We start from the raw sequence: 13,243 nt of genomic DNA, 5'->3' as shown, positions 1-13,243 counted from the left end.
GAAGATAAACTGGGGCAGAAAATGGGGTAGGCAAAACAGAAGCTGGAGACCACATAGGGCCTAGCAATAGTCTAAATGAGAGAGACAGTGCTTTGGAGTAGATGGTAATGGGTTGGAGGGGGATGAAATATGTTTGAATACATGTTTTAAAGGTAAATGTAGAGCTTACAGTATGTGTTGATTGGATATGTAGTTTAAGAGCAAGAGAGGTTTGAGAATGCACATGAGTCTTTTGGCTTGAGCAGCTGAATGAATGGTACATAATTTACTGAGATAGGAAGCTGCAGAGGGAGAAGATTTGGGGAAAGCCAAGAGCCAATTTTGGGGCATGCTAAATTTGGGAAGCCTATTGGATGACAAGGTAGGCAGAATAGTGACCCCCTACAGATGCCTAACTCCTAATCTCCAGAACCTGTGAATATTTTTTTTAATATGGCCAGGGAAAATTAAGGTCGAAAATGAAATTAAAGTCGCTAATCAGCCGACCTCAGAATAGGACTGTCTTGGATTATATGGTCGGGCCCAATATGATTATGGGAGTCAAATGAGAAAGAGGAAGGCAGAATCAGTGTCAGAATTATATGATGTGAAAAGACCAGCCAATCACCGATGGTTTTGAAGATGCAAGGGGCCATGAGCCAAGAATGTGGGCAGCCTGTTGAAGCTGGAAGAGTCAACAAAAAGGATTCTCCCCTACAGCCTCCAGAAAAGAATTCAGCCTTCTGACACCTTGAATTTAGCTCAGTGAAACTCACTTTGGACTTTTGACCTCCAGAACTGTAAAATAACAAATTTGTGTTGTTTTAAGCCACTAAGTTAGTTGTAATTTGTTACAGCAGCCATGGGAAATTAATGCAAGTGGCCAAACAATATATTGTCCAAACTGGGACAATTTTAAATGGAAGATGTGCTATTAATACTTAACAGTCATAAATCAGAACTATCCTAGAAAAATGGATTTGGGGCCATCCCATACTTCTGTCATGTGATTGGAAATGTCAGGAGTGGTGTCTTTTGTTGAAGGGAGAAGTGGGGGATAGAGAATTAAATTTGGCAAGTGCCCTCATGTAGATGGTATTTAAAGCCATGGAACTGGATGAAATCACAAGGGAGTGAATATATAGAGAAAAGAGAAAACAACCAAAGATGGAACCTACTTTTAAAGGTTTATAAGAAGGGGAGGATCCAGTAGAGAAGACCACTATCTATCCAGTAGAGAAGGGAGGTAGAAGGAAGGCCAGGAAAAAGAACAAATAAAACCAAATGAATAAAGTGTTTCAAGGAGGCAGGATTGATCAATTGCCTCAAATGGGGGGTGAAGCGTCAAGAAAGAAGAGGAATGAAAACTGATCCCTGAATTTGCAATGTGGAGATCAACAGTGATCTCTAAAAAGTAATGTTAGTAGGGTGGTAAGGCAAAACCCTGGCAGGAGTGGGTCAAAGAGAGAATGGAGACAGAAAACATAGCTACCCTTTTCAAGTTTGCTATAAAAGAGAACAGAGAAACTGGGACAGTCACTATAGGATATAGGCTAGGGAAGGTTTCTATTAGATGGGAAATATTAGGGCACATTTTTATGCACAGGAAAGATTTGGTAGAAGGAAAATATTCAATGCAGAGAGAATGTAACTCCTGGAGCAAAATCTTTAAACAGATGGGAGGAAATGGGCCCTGGAGCATAGGTGAAGGATTAGGTCTTTAGTGGACCAATCTTCCACTGAGGAGGAAGAAAGGATATAAAGACATTTATATTGGTACTTTTTTTTTATTGGAATGATAAGGAAGTTCTTTTTTTTTATTGTTTTCAACTCAGTGAAATAAGAAGTGAGGCCATCAGCTAAGAGTGATAGGGGAAGGAGTAGAGAGAAAGAGTTGTGAATTTAAGAAAGGTTGAGAAAAAGGAAGAAAAACATCCGAGAGTAGGAGAACTTGATTCTTCTTGAATTATCAATGACATGGTAAAATTTACAATAACAACAACAACAACAACAACAAAACCTTCAAAACAAAAAGCAAAACACCCACAGAAAATAAACTACAAAATTTTGAAGTACAAGAGATATAAATTCTAAATTGCTTTGGTCAGTGTAAAGAAGAGATATTTTAAGGAGAAAGTAAAAACAAAGACAAACTATCAGCACTTAAGAACAGCTGAGAATCTCACTTCAGTCTTTCTATTTCTGCCTATCTGGCATTGCCAGTCTGTGTGGATGTGTTTGTTCAAGTTGACACTTGCACATACAATCCTTACTCTCCTCCAGGGGTTCACTAGTAAATTTTGGGTTGTGGTTTCTTTCAGTTAACACCAAATGATTTGGATATGACAGCAATTCCTTTTTTTGTAGGAGTGCATCTCTCTCTCTTTCTCTCCCCCCATTTTTGTCATTCTCCTATTATTTATACCTTATAGTATCTCTCCTTTCCCCATAAGATACCTGGTAACTTGGTTTCTGCTTTGCCCCAGGGTTTGGAAATGGTGAAATTTCCAGCAGCACTATGTCAGGACCACGGACAGCAGCCCTGTCCTCTTCCCACCTTCTCTCCCCACTGCATCCAAATGAGCGTGTTTTGGTCATAGTCAGTCTGTATTACTCTGTGCCAGGAACTGTAATAATTGTTTGAATAGCAATATTTGAATTGAATTGAATAACAATATCAAAAAGATTTGAAGTACAGAGAGGGAAACAGGCTACACACACAAGTAAGATAGAGAGAAGTATAATGTCTAGCCATAAAAAACTATGGGAGTACTCAGAAAGGAGAGCCCCTAATTTAGTCTTTGGACATGGGATGGCATAAGAGAAAGCTTCCTGAAATAAGCTTTGATAAGTTGAAATCTTAAGGCACTACTTGGCCAGGGGAGATGGGTAAGGAAGAGTGCTTTTGGCAGAGGCAACGGTGTATGCAAAAGCCTCGAGGCAAGAGGGCATGGCTCACCTAGAGAAATGCAATTAGTACTCTGCAGTTAGAATGTTAGAAAAATAAGATGCCAGGGAGGAAGGAAGAAAGGCCTTGTGCTGTGTGATAGATATAGGCATATGTACAGTGCTAGAGGAACACAGCTGAGGGAGTAATTAATTCTCATGGGGTGAGGATGAGGGGACAGAAAGCTATAGTGAGACAATGATATTTAAATTTGTCATCCATAATATGCAGGAGTTTTCTAGATCTCCCCATGAGGATAAGGGGAGAAGAGAATAGACAACATTTTGGTGAGAGCTGTGCTATCCATATGGTAGCCACATTGCCTATTGAAATTTAAATTAAATTTTATTTTAAAAATTTATTCAAATTCAATTTAATTAACTTTATTATTAGTGAGTAAACTGTATTATTAGTTTCAGAGGTAGAATTCAGTGATTCATCAGTTGCATATAACACCCAGTGCTCTTTACTTCAAGTTCCCTTATTAATGCCCATTACACAGTTACCCTATTCCCCCACCCATCTCCCTTCAAGCAAACCTCAGTTCATCCCTATAGTTAAGAATCTTTTATGGTTTGCCTCCATCTCTGTTTTAATATTACTTTATTTTTCCTGGGTGGCTTGTCGGTTAAGTGTCTGTCTTCGGCTCTGGTCATAATCTCAGGGTCCTGGGATCAAGCCCTGGGTCAGCTCCCCAGTCAGTGGAGAGTCTGCTTGTCCCTCTCCTTTTGTCCCTTTCCCCACTCTGTAATCTCTCTCTCACACAAACAAATAAATAAAATCTTTAAAAAATTCTTATTTAAAATTAGGTAACATTAGAAATTCAGTTCCTAAGGTACAATGGTCATATTTCAAGTGGTTAGAACTCACATATGGTTAGTGGCTACCATGTTGGACAATGTAGATATAGAACATTTTCATTACTGCACAAATTCTATTGGACAGTGCTGGGTTGGGGGGAATAGCACATGCAAAGTCTCAGAAACTTGCATGTATGTGGTGTGTTCAGGAAATAATGACCAGATATGGGGGCTATAGCAGAAGGTAAGTGGAAGAAAGTGGCTGGAGATGCCACTGGAGAGATTAGCTGGAGCTGGGTGGCAAAAGACATTTGAAGTCTTTCTAAAGGAGGGTGGACTTGATGTATCTATCATTGGCACTGGGAAGCTGAGAGGGACAGAGGAGATCTAGATTTATAAAGTTAATTCAAGTAGCATTTACAAGGTATGAAAGGAATAGAGAGTAAACAGAAGGCATGAAGAATAAGCCAATTGGTTTTTGCCAAATAAATTTTGATAAAACAACACTTTTTATCACTTCACCTTATTTTTATGTTTCCATTTCTCCAAACTAAATTCAAATTTCTGTCTGGTTTTGAAGTCTTTACCTTGTTGCTCCCTACTATCCAACACATCAGCTCTACTCCAATGAGGATAATAGTTTCACTCTCCCTGTCATGTGAAAATTAACTTCTGTCTCTCTTCCTTATAGTTCCTGAGTGGACTGAAAACTCCTTGACAGTAGAACCATGTCTTAGAGCAGGTAAGCCCATTTGAGTAGCTTACACAGTTCATAGGATAGTCAGCAGTCATAGCTGGGATGGCCCTTCCAGGCTGTGGTTCTCATGGGTCAAAGATAAGAGTCTGTGTAAGTACACTGGTAAAATGTTAACTTATTGATCAGTTATGAAGGTGCTGACTAGCAATATTGCAATTCTCCCACTGGTCCTTGCCTCACTCAGTCCATCAGCCAAGATCCTAGAAGGAAACAGAACTCTATTAAAACATATAACCAAAAAATTAATAAAGGACCACTTACAGAGGTGTGGGCAGTTAAGGTTGCTAAGCGTCCTAGATATTAGCAGTATTGAGAAGCTATTACTACTTCTGGTCTAGACGGAAAACACAATATTATTAGAGTCCAGTGAAAAAATAGAGACAAAGAGGCAAGGCCCCCTGGCAAAGAAATGTAGTGTAAAAAGGAGCAAACTGCTATATCAAGGCACTGAAGCATGGGGTAAGCATGGAAGAAAAATATCCTTTTCTTCTCTCTCAACTCTTGCCCTCTATTCTCTTGGCAGTACCTCCCATTGGCTAGATATAGTCAAAAGCCAGAGGGCAAAGGAAGATAAGCGATGTAGCCCATAGGATCTGGTTAGGAACAGACATAAAATAATTACCACAATTATGATTATGACTGGCTGCATCCACAGACAACTGGGATAATAATAGCTTAACAATTTAGAAGTGTGTCTCATATAAGTGAAGTCCAAGATTAATATGTCTGCTCCCAAAGAAAGGAGTCTCAGGCTTCTCCTATCTAGCTACTCACTTTCCTTAGCATATTACCTCAAGGCACAAGATGGCTGCTTGAGCTCCAGAAATCGTGTTGGCATTCCAACATGCAGGAAGATGAAAGAAAAAGGAAGAAGCAAGGGCACACTTTCTAACTTTAAGGGCACTTATTTGAAGTCATATGTGACAAGTCCATTTACATCTAATTGTCCAGAATTTAGTCACATGAGCACACCTATGTCCAAAGGGGGCTAGAAATGTGTTAGGTATGCCAAGAAGTATTGTGTGCAGCTAAAAATCAAGAGTCCTGTTACTAAGTAAAAGGAGGAGACTGGATACTGGAGGACAACTAGATCTTTGTTACAATCTCAGGGAAAAGAAAAAGTCTGTGATCTACTAGAGATATTTCAAGATGAGCCCGAGCCTTGCCAATTTTTAGTAACCGAGAGAGTGAACACACTAATGACAATGACAGTGCATATCATGACACATCACATGTACTGTCATTACATGATAGTTACTTATACAACAACTTCTTAGGGAAAATCAATTTTGCTGTGCATGATAAGGCACATCTGATGGGGAAATGCCAGTTAGAGTCATTTGCCAAAAGAGATTTAAAGACTCATTCCTGGAAAATATGCTGTCCTTAGATACTGTGAAGCCAGCTGGTTTGATACAAAAGCAACAGATCGTGTTTTTGGAGTTGAAGGACAAATCTGCATTTAACACAATACTCTAAACTATGACTCACTGATTCTTATGGAAAAGAGCCCCAGTGGCTGCCACATTTACAGCATGCATGCCAATTGACTGGGCTCCAGAGCTCTTCCTTGGGGGCACTAGTCTCTTCCTCAGGCACCCAAGCATGTCCCCAGCCTGTGCAGTCTGCTTAGGCACTCAGAGGGAGCTGTCCCGAATTGCCTGTAAGCTGCCTCCACTCTCTTCAGCCTGGGATAGTCCCTGGCATGCCACCACCTTGCATTGCTCCCAAGACATGCAGGCAGAGGATGTCTCTCTACTTCTCCCTTCTAGCAGCCCTTGGAGGCCTTGGTCAGTCTGTCCAGAGAAGAAGGAGAAGAAGAAGTCCTGGCCTTTCATTCATTCAACCAACTTTTTGGAAGCAAAATTTGCACCCTTATAGGCATATTTGGTGGTGGCGGGGATCAGGATGAAGCAGTGTGAGGACTTACAGTCTAGTCTACATGGACAGGAGTTACACACATGGGGGTTAATCATCATGATGTCATAAAACTGCAGCATCTCATGAATAGCAGAGGTTGTCTGTCTCATATGTTCATGGATGGGCAGAGATACTGTGAGTTGAATGCTCAAGGAGGATCCATAGACAAAGTCACCATTGGACAGCACATTGGCATTATGGGTAAGAGTTGGCTCATGGGAAGTGACTGGGAGGATGAACAGAGATGCAGAAGTAAGAATGAGTTTGCATGCTCGGAGATAGGTAGGAGAGCAAGCTAACTGGGTGAATGGTCGTGTAGCTGAGTGCTGAGGAAGGAGGAGAGGCAGGCTTTGGAGGCTTTTGCTGCCAAGCTAAGGAGAATGGCATGCTAAGAGGAGCCAACTCTCTGAGCAGAGGAAACCACAGAAAGAAACCCAGGTGTTTGGTGGGGCACCTGGGTATGTCAGTGGTTTAAAGCCTCTGCCTTCAGCTCAGGTCATGATCCCAGGGTCCTGGGATCGAGCCCTGCATCGGGCTCTCTGCTCAGCAGGGAGCCTGCTTCCCCCTCTCTCTCTGCCTGCCTCTCCGTCTACTTGTGATCTCTGTCTGTCAAATAAATAAATAAAATCTTAAAAAAAAAGAAAACAGTGTTTGGTAAATGCTTTCTGGCAGTAACGGGAAACTACCTTAATTGTGTAGAGAGGGAGCTGGGCTATATACATAATTTTCTGAGTTAGACCAACAGTAATCCAGTTGAGTATTATGTTCATGACTTTCAGAAATAGCTCCCATAAAGGCAAATGGTACCTCTTTATTCAACAAATGTGTGCAGATGTTGCTTTTTGACAGGTACTGGGTTTCAAGTGACCAACACAGGCATGGCCCCTGCTCTCTGATGCGAGCCCATTCTTCACCCGGAGGCTGAGGGCTTATCTGGAGTGAGGTACATGGAGCTGAGCTGGGGGACACAGGAAGGAGATGCATCTTGGGAGGCATGGAAGGAGAAGGGGTTTGCCACCATAAATCAAGCTCCAAATGGGGCACAACAAAACTACAGTCAGACTCTGGGCAGGAAGTGAGATTCTGTGTTTGAGGGAGCAAGATTGGACAGGGCTTCAGAGATCCAGGTTGGAGGTGATGGGGTACTGATAGAGAGCTGGATCATGTTCAGGAAAGTCTGTCCAAAGGAAGTGAGGCAGAGGAGACAGTGGTACCATATTCTGGAAATGGGACTGGTTGGAGAGAATTGGGAATTCAAGCTCTAGCCTAGAAGGATGGATGCTATCAGCATCCTTCACGTCCCCCCTCCAGCCAGTGATCTGGAAATTCATGTAAACCCTTCTTGAGCTTGAATACATCTTGAGCCCACACAAATTTGTGCTCTAACCCATTCCACACACACACTACCCACACACAACCTCATGCCCTTCTGCTCATTCTCCCTTCTCTCTGAAAAAGAGCATGCTCTCTGCTCTCTGGAGCCCCATGCCTGGTCTCAGCAGGACAGCTCCACTGGCCCATGGGGCTTTAGGCTTATGTCTGGAATAAGGATGAAGCCACTCTCTCAAGCAGAGGCTAGATTTTTCCATTTTATTTTTTTATTTGAGAGGGAGTGAAGGAGAGAAAGAGAGAGAGAGTAAAAGAGAGAGAGAGAGGGAGCACCAGAGCAGGGGGGCGGGGAGAGCATACTCCTTGCTGAGCAGGAACCCTGATGCAGGGCTCAGGGATGCTGGGATCATGACCTGAGCCCAAGGCAGATGCTTAACCAGTGGAGCCACCAAGACACCCCATGCAGAGGCTAGATTGATGTTTAAGCTTGAGATGCCAAACAGGACCAAGGAACAAAGAAGGAATAAATCCTCTTCAAACTGGCAGCTTAGGGATCAAGCCCATTTCTATAGTTAAAGACCACTGATTTTCTGATTAGTGAAACAACCAGTTATTCAGCTCTTAAAACCTGGTTATTTGATTAAACAGACAGGCCAGGCAACGTTTTAAGTTGTGGTGTCTGTGAAGACGTAGCCTGAGCCCCAGCTGGGCAGCACAGCCGCCCCAATTGGCTCTGCCATAGAAACCGCCAACTCATGAAAACCCCCGTCATACTCAGCACCTTCCGGGATGATCAGCAGCCCTGGGCAGGGGAGTTGAGCTCACCTGTACCTTGCAGTGGCCTTCATACCACCTCTGAACGGAGGCCACCCCTTTCAGGCCTATTGCTGTTTACATTTTGCCCTACTTTAGGAAGCGAGGAGGTCTTTCTGAAGCTCATTATGTGCTGGCTTTCTTCAGGGTCATGTAATCCCAGCCCCCTGGAAAAGGGCATGGTAATTAAGTGTCATTTATTTCCCCTCCTGAACGTGAGATCCGTCAGCTGGTGAGGAGTCCAGTTTAGAATAACACTGAACAGTCAAAGCAGGCGCTCTTCCTTGGAGGGTATTTGAATGTTCCGGCAACTTCCTCATTCAGCGGCACTAACTGAGCCCTTAGGGATACAGAGCATGAATGTGAGCCACAGTCCCTTCCCTCAAGGACCCTGGGATCCAAAAAGAGCAGCAGTAACAGAAATGCCTGAAGGGAAACAACAGTAAGCTCCAGGTGTGTGGGGTTTCAGTCTAATGGATCGTGCCATTTTCATCCCTTGGGTCCCAGGATGTCGGCTGCCCACTAATACCCATTAATGCTCAGCTCAAGGAACTCGGATGCTCAGAGCCAGGAACCCTTGAAGGAGGCCCAGGACTGCTGAGGCCCAGCCAATCTCCCTGCCACCTCACCGGTCAGAATGGGCCACACTGAAGCCCCAAGGCTCCTTCCTGCCCTAGGAATTAGCACCTTGGCCTCAGGCTAGAGAAGCTCTCGTGAACACCAAGTGTCCCTTCTTCCCCACGGATAACTGAGAGATGGCTGTCAGCAGAAAGTAAAACTCGCTTTAACTGCATGACAAGTGAGAAGAAGCAGAGGCTAGAGAAGCGAAGAACCCACAAGCATTTCCTATAAAAATTCTTAGAATTCTGGCATTAGAGAGCTGGAAGAACTTTTTAAAAATTGTCTGATCCCACACCCTCATTTGCCAGATAAGAAAACCAAGGGCCAGAGAAATAAAGGGCTTGTCTGTGGTCCCACAACGAGAACATGACAGTCAGAATCTGAACCTAGATCTGACTCCCCGTTTAATTCTCTTACGACTACACTGCGCTGCTTTCCCCATGGTATTTAAAAAAAAAAAAAAAAAAACCTGGAAATTTGTTGTTTCATCTGAACAAAAGTGTGGTGGGTAGAATCATCCATAAGAGTATGTGGTCAAAAGTTAAGCCAATCTTTTTTTTTTTTTTAATATTTTATTTATTTATTTAACAGAGATCACAAGTAGGCAGAGAGGCAGGCAGAGAGAGAGGAGGGAAGCAGGCTCCCCGCTGAGCAGAGAGCCCGATGTGGGGCTCGATCCCAAGACCCTGGGATCATGACCTGAGCCAAAGGCAGAGGCTTAACCCACTGAGCCACCCAGGCGCCCCAAGTTAAGCCAATCTTAATGGCAATATTCTATGCCAGGCACAAGGCCCAGCTTTGCTATGTGCTCAATGCCTGGGATCTTGACTGTCCACTTCTCACATTCAGATGGCTTCTGAGGGCAGAAGATGTCAGGGTCTGGTGAGAAGCTTGGAATATATTCTAGCTAGAGTTCCTCTCTGACAGGTGAGACAGGAGGAGCCCCAAGAGCCCCCTGCCTTCAGCTTCCTCTTCCACAAAGTGGAGCTCATCTACTTCTTTTGAATAAAAGCAAGATCAGATATGGGGCTTGTCTTGATAAGAGTAGAAGATCAAATAGACAATGGGATTAATACTCAATAAGGAGAGACATGAAGGCATCTAAAAGTTTGAAGTCAGAAGCAATTAAGAATAAATCCCTTAATTTTGAGCAAAGGAGTCTATGTCTTTTCTCAAGATACCTATAGAACTTTTGTTTTTTTAAGATTAAAAATAATTATTTTTTTATTGATTAAAATTCAGACAAAACATTTTAAAGGGACTGTATCAGCTTGCTTAGGATTGCCATCACAAGTACCAACAGACTAGGTGGCTTAAACACTGGAAATGGACCCTCTCAACATTCTGGAAGCAGGAAGTCTACAGTTAAGGATCAGCAGGCTTGGTTCCTCCTGAGGCATCTCTCGTTGGCTTGTGGATGTCACTTTCCCTTCCTGTGTGTGCATCTATGTCTAAATTTCCTCCTCTTCCAAGAATGCCAGTTAGATTGGATGAGAGCCCCCCCCTCTCCCGAGATGACCTCATTTCTACTTAATTACCTTTTTAATAACCAACTTACGTCCAAATACAGTCACATTCTGAGGTATGATATATGGAGGGAGGCAGATACAATTCAGCTCATAATAGGGACTAAGATGAAGAGGTAAAAAGTAAAAAAGAAAAAGCAAAAAAAAAAAAAAAAAAAAAAGCCCCAGGACTCCAAGTTCTAGAACCCATGTTAAACACTCTCCCCGAGAAGCCTAGCCAGGGAGGCACCCATGACCCAGCTTCAGCATCAAGAGCCAAATTCTCATTGGAGATTATTACTTTCTGTTAATTGTGAAAATGATTATAAATTATTGGGTGGCACTGATCCACAGAAAGGCACTCGGACAGTTTACCAAACAAGGAACACTGGTGTACAGCACATACACGTGTACACACACACACACACACACACACATGCAGGTGCACACGCATGCACACACACACAGAATGAGAACCGTGTTCTGGTTCTAGACACTTTCCCAGACCTGTGTGATGAGCTGTGAGCAAGAGCCTCCAGAAAGCATCACTAAGGGGATGTTCTGCTTGAATGAGAGGAGGTTTGGGGCATGGGTCCTTGAGCAAGACCAGGGTGGGGAAAAGGGGTACCAGGGTCCGGTGCCCAGCGACTTGGGTCTGAGCCCTGGGGAAAGTGACTACAGAGAGACACTGAAGAAGTGGCTTCCAGGGACCATTCTGGAGAGGCCTGTCCCCTGCAGTAAGAAAGGAGGGGATGTCTGCTGCCCCATGAGGCTCAGGGAATGCAGACTGCCCCAGTACCTCCAAAACTGGATGATCAGAATACAGGAGTGAGGACCCCAAGGAAGCATCAGTGGTGAGGCTTTGAGGACAGCAGAGAACAGCCCTGGGATGAAGGATGATGAAGGCCTATTCATTATGTCAACTGAGGTATCCTCAGGGATGCGCTTGAAGGAGTGGTTAAAACCTTAGGAGGGGACCGTGCTGGGGCTAATACAGTGACAGTCTTATCATTACTCTTGGTGTGATCTACCGGTACCACAAGTTGGCGCGGCCTGGGAAACAGACTCAGGAATTGTGTGCCTACCAAGGCGTGGAGGATGTCTACCAACACTTGGGGATCTCTGAGATGCACTTACAAGTTATGCAGTACAGAAGGAGCCGTCTGGCTGCTAGTCCATGCAAATCCCGTGTGCCCCACAGTGACACTCAGTATAATTGGCACCTGATATCCTTGTGAAGATCCACATGTCTCTCTGCAGAGAAGCCAACGCCACAGGTGCTAATGATTGTAAGAGGGAAAGCTCCAGGCTCTCCGTTCAGATCGACTCAAGGTGAGAAAGGACTGCCAGGTGTCATCAAAACACAGAAAGTCCTTTCAGATATAAAAGAGCAGGCAGGTGGCCCTATGGTGGCTCCCTGACTGCTGAGCCACAGTTTACCTATTCAGGCTTTCCCAGGACAGGCAGCCCACTGAGCCACAGGAGCCTGCAGGGACTTTCCACTCCACCCCAGATCCCCTGTCTCCAGAAAACCTCCTGGACCCACACTGCTCCTTTGACACACTCTCACAGTGCAGGTTCTCCTGGGGCCCTGGGAGGGAGTGCAGAGGCTCCTGGGTCTGCAATGAGTGATGTCTGCCTAAGGAGCAAGTGCCATTTTTCTAATTAAAACAAAACAAAACAAAACAAAACAAAACCAAAAACAAACAAAACACCCAAAACCCAAAACCAAAAGAAAACACCAATTAAAATGGAAATAAAAACAAATATGTACTGGAAACCAGGCACTGCCTTAGGGCACTCTCATCTCCTTTACTCTGTTCTAATTTTTCTTTCTTTCCATGCCACTGATCACCTTCTAAAACACTCCGCGTTACCTCCTGTTGGTGGAGGGCTGACTGCCGGGTTTCCTAGACTAGCCGCAGTCGGGGCAGGAACCTCTCTCTGTCCGTTGTACTCACTGACGCCCCCTAGCGACGGTGTCGGAGCCTGGCACAGAGAGGTGCTCCGCGTCTGTCTGTGTGATGAATGAGACGCAGTCTCGCGGTCAAGGGGTTCCTTCCCTGAGCTCAGGGAAGAGGAGGCATAGGCAGTGCCGACAAAGGACAGTCCACAGATAGGTTCTACAGCCGTGAGCCCCAGCTGACTTCGGGAGAGTTCCATGCGGTCGGCGCTGTTTAAACTGGTGCGCGAGGAAGGGGTGGAGGTGAAGGGGGTGGGAGAGAAGACATTTCCAGAAGCAACCATGGACACGAGAGCCGTGACCGTGAAGTCGGGCTGGAGGATGCAGTAAAGCAGCTGTGTTGGAAGGGACGGCCCCATACCCGGGGAGGGGCACACGCTGCAAGCCAGACAATGTGGCGGGTGATGGTCTCTTGGGTCCAGCGACCTGCGGAGCAGCTGAGAGAGGGTGGAGGACCAGACATGCTCAAACAGGGCCCTGTCACATGCAGTTGGTCCCAGGATGGGATGACATCATCATCCAGTGCCTGGTGGGGGCTGGGTAGCTGGGGCTGCCATTCTATAAGGAACAGGAGACGAGGGACTATTCTGAGGTGGCTGCTACTTCCTT

General features: G+C 44.6%; 1 pseudogene; it reads right to left on the bottom strand.

The window, feature by feature from the left end:
* LOC125095610 (60S ribosomal protein L7-like 1) overlaps window positions 1-12,993 on the bottom strand; it is a 47,844-nt pseudogene extending 34,851 nt beyond the window's left edge.
* Window positions 12,994-13,243: the final 250 nt, after the last annotated feature.

The sequence above is a fragment of the Lutra lutra genome, chromosome 3 (assembly GCF_902655055.1).
Source record: "Lutra lutra chromosome 3, mLutLut1.2, whole genome shotgun sequence".
Taxonomy (NCBI): domain Eukaryota; kingdom Metazoa; phylum Chordata; class Mammalia; order Carnivora; family Mustelidae; genus Lutra; species Lutra lutra.
The sequence above is the reverse complement of the archived record's forward strand: the minus strand, read 5'-3'. Positions and strand labels throughout refer to the sequence as shown.